Source organism: Plasmodium reichenowi, chromosome 12 (genome assembly GCF_001601855.1).
Source record: "Plasmodium reichenowi strain SY57 chromosome 12, whole genome shotgun sequence".
Classification (NCBI taxonomy): Eukaryota; Apicomplexa; class Aconoidasida; order Haemosporida; family Plasmodiidae; genus Plasmodium; species Plasmodium reichenowi.
The window spans coordinates 1,132,975-1,136,669 of record NC_033657.1 but is presented as its reverse complement, the minus strand read 5'-3'; the positions used below and the strand labels follow the sequence as shown (position 1 = coordinate 1,136,669).

Here is a 3,695-nt window from a genome sequence, read left to right as displayed (position 1 = left end):
AAAAAAAAAAAAAAAAAAAATATATAAAGGTACAATATTAACAACATAATAATATATATATATATATATATATATATATATATATATATATATTTATATATTTATTTATTTATTTTATTTTATTTTATTTTTATTAACTTTCCTTTTTTAAACCTTTTTATGTTATTCTCCACAATTACTATAATATGCTCGTGATGAGAAAGGTAGATGCTTTTAAGACAATATTTCTGTTTTCCATCTACTATAAATATTTAATATAACAACTGTTGATAGGGAAAAGGTTAAGGTGAGAACTAAAATTAAGGGACCTAACTTATCAGTATAATTAATTGGTTCTTTATGTACTAATGCATCTGATCTTTTTAGATAAATATAAAAAGAATACAGAATAAAAAATATAGAAACTGGCGCCATAATAACTCCAGAAAAAAAACCATATGAATTAGAAAAATTGAGAAGGGTTATAGATATTGTAGATAATAAAACACTAGTATTGAGCCATTGTAATAATGTGCGTTCATTAGCAAAAAATGTTTTTGGTTCTACACGTACAACAGCATTTTTCGGTTTTGAATTATGTTGTGTATTATTTGTTGATAACAAAACTTTCTTGATAGAAGAAATAATTGTAGGTATTAATGATTGTGATGTATTTGGATATGTGTTATTTGTTTGATGAAGAAGAGGTTCATATAGATTATTATCATATATGAGGGATGTATTTTTTATGGATAAATCTTTAAAATTGTTAGAATATTTATTGAATATATTATTATTATTACTATTATTATTACTATATATATCATTAGATAATGGATGAATTAAATTAAAATTAGAGTTAATGTTTAAATTTTTTTTTTTTTTTTTTTTTTTTTTTTTTTTTCAATTTCATTTCTAAATATTAATTCACTTTCATGTGCTATTCTAGCAGAAGCACCTGTATAAGTAATACTTTTTTTAAAATCATCTTTTGTATTATTATTATTATAATTTTTTTTTTTTTTTTTATTTGATTGATTAGAAATAAATGGACTTGTAATTAAAACATCACTACTACTTTGATCATGCTTTAATTCGTTAAAAAAATTATATATTACATTATCGTTCATATTTTTATTATAACTTTTATTTTTGGTTTCTTTTTTCTTTTTTCCTTTTTTAAAGTTTTCTGTACTATTACTTAATTGCATAAGATCCGTACATGTATATATTCTCCAATGAGGATATGTGGATAAACGATTTGAATATAATAAAGAGATACCTTGAAGGAAAGATGAATATCCCCATATTTCTTTTAATAGTCCAAGGTTATTTAATTTTGTAAGGAAATCATTATTCTTTTGTTCCTCTCTTATACTGATATCTATAACAGCATAATTAAAATATGCATATTTTTTATTTGTGCCTTTTTTAAAAAGTTTAAAATCTTTGGGCTTATTAAGAATTTTTTTAAAATGGGGATTTTTACTAATTCTTTTATCATTCAAATGATTATAATATTGTTCATAATAATCTTCATTTTTTTTGTGACTTTCATTTATTTGGTAATTTTTATTTTTTTCGTTATCTTCATTTTCTTCATTTTCTTCACTTTCTTCATTTTCTTCACTTTCTTCATTTTCTTCACTTTCTTGGTCATCTTCATTTTCTTCGTTAAAGGCATACATATTTTTGTTATCGTTGTGAGCCCAGTAAGATATATTTTCATCAATATATCCACACGCTTTATCATTACTAAAATATATTCTATTTACCTTGCTTCTCATACAGCTTGTCAATTTTTTATTTTTCATGTGTTGCATAAAGTTTAAAAAGAATTGTGTATTATTCAAAAAATAGTTTTTATTTACACTTTTCTTGTTATTTTGAAAGGTCTGTGTTGATCCTATAGTTTCCCTTTCATATGTTTTATGTACATCATCTTTAATATTATATATATGATTATATGCTTCTTCTTTGAGTAATACTTCAAGGTCGTTTACTTTTTGTATATTTATAAAATTGGAAGATGGAATATCTTTAAATAATAAATATGTTTCTTTATGATGATGACTAGGTTCATATAAGTTAAAATATTGTAAAGATGTATGCTCGTGATGAATTTGATTATCGCTTATATAATTATACGATCTAATTCTTATATATTCATTATCTATATTAGAAAGGTTTGTATTAACATTTTTATGATATGTACTAAAATGATTATCATCAAAATATATTGTTATTAAATAATTATGGATTTTGTTTTTCGATATAATATCTAAGAATTTTTTTATATCCCCTATACATTCATGTTCTTCTATATTATAATATTTAAATATAAAACGTTTAGCTATTTCTACTTTTATTAATATTAAATCTTGGGCCTTCACAATATATTTCACATGTTTTATTCCTATATCATTTTTTTTCTCATGACATACATTGTCATTTATTTTATATGAAATGTCATCATCTTTCATGTCATTATATTGATAAGTCCAATTATTTTCTTTCCATTTATTATAATCATAGTTTTCGATACCCCTTTCATTATTTATTTGGTCACGACGTTCTTTATTCTGATCATTGTAATGTTCATTGTAATGTTCATTGTAATGTATTTTATTATTCTTTTTTTCTTTCTCTTCTTTTTGTTTTTCTTTCTCTTCTTTTTTTTCTTTCTCTTCGTTTTTTTCTTTCTCTTCTTCTTGTTTTTCTTTCTCTTCTTGTTTTTTTTCTTTCTCTTCTTCTTGTTTTTTTTCTTTCTCTTCTTGTTTTTCTTTCTCTTCTTTTTCATCCGTTCCAGAGGATATCCCACCTTTAAGTATTCGACAATATTTATAACACACGGACAATATATATATTAAGACGTTTATATCAAGGTTCATAAAGAAACTTTTAATAACTACACTTATATAAAAAGAAGAATTTAATACATTATCATTATGCTTATCAAATTTTTTTGTTATTTTACGAAAACCAATAAAATTAATATGTTTATAATCTTCTAGAAATATTAATATATTTCCTAATGCATGTAATTTATTTTCTACATCTCTTATATCGTCTATCAGTCTATCTTTTAATTTATAATAATAGTATTGAATATCCTCATACCATTCTTTTATTATATGTAAAGTAAAATTGTTTATTTTTTCTAATTCTATATTTAATATATCTTCAAATCTGGATTCAGGTGTTTTATATTCTGTACAACTTAGAGCTCGAATATTCCCAAAGTTGCTGGTAACTTCTTTAATAGTAAATGTCGACGTATCCTTTCCTACAGTATCAAATTTGTTAATATATATAAATATATATGTATGCATATATATATATATATATATATATATATATATATATATATATATATTTATTTATTTATTTATTTATTTTATTTTTCTGTGCATACATTTATGACCACATAAAAAATGTTATGCTAAATATATATGTATGTGTAAGTAGTAATGAAACCTCCTCATTCTCTATATCGTCACATATAAAAATATATATATATATATATATATATATATATATTTATTTATTTATTTATTTTTATTTTTTTTTTTTTTATATATATCCTACCTGTTATCAACTTAATAAATTTTTTTAAATCCTTATAAGCAATGTAATGCTCTCTATATTTTGGATGAGCACGCTCATTTAATTTCTTGCTGAATTTCATCTGGAATGTTTTTTTATAAAGTATAACA

The 3,695-nt window shown here is 21.7% G+C and overlaps 1 pseudogene, besides 1 other annotated feature; it reads right to left on the bottom strand.

Moving 5' to 3' along the window:
* Positions 1-213: 213 nt before the first annotated feature.
* On the bottom strand, positions 214-3,667 carry PRSY57_1229500 (vacuolar transporter chaperone, putative; annotated as a pseudogene; the record flags this gene model as incomplete).
* Positions 214-3,667: a sequence feature.
* Positions 3,668-3,695: the final 28 nt, after the last annotated feature.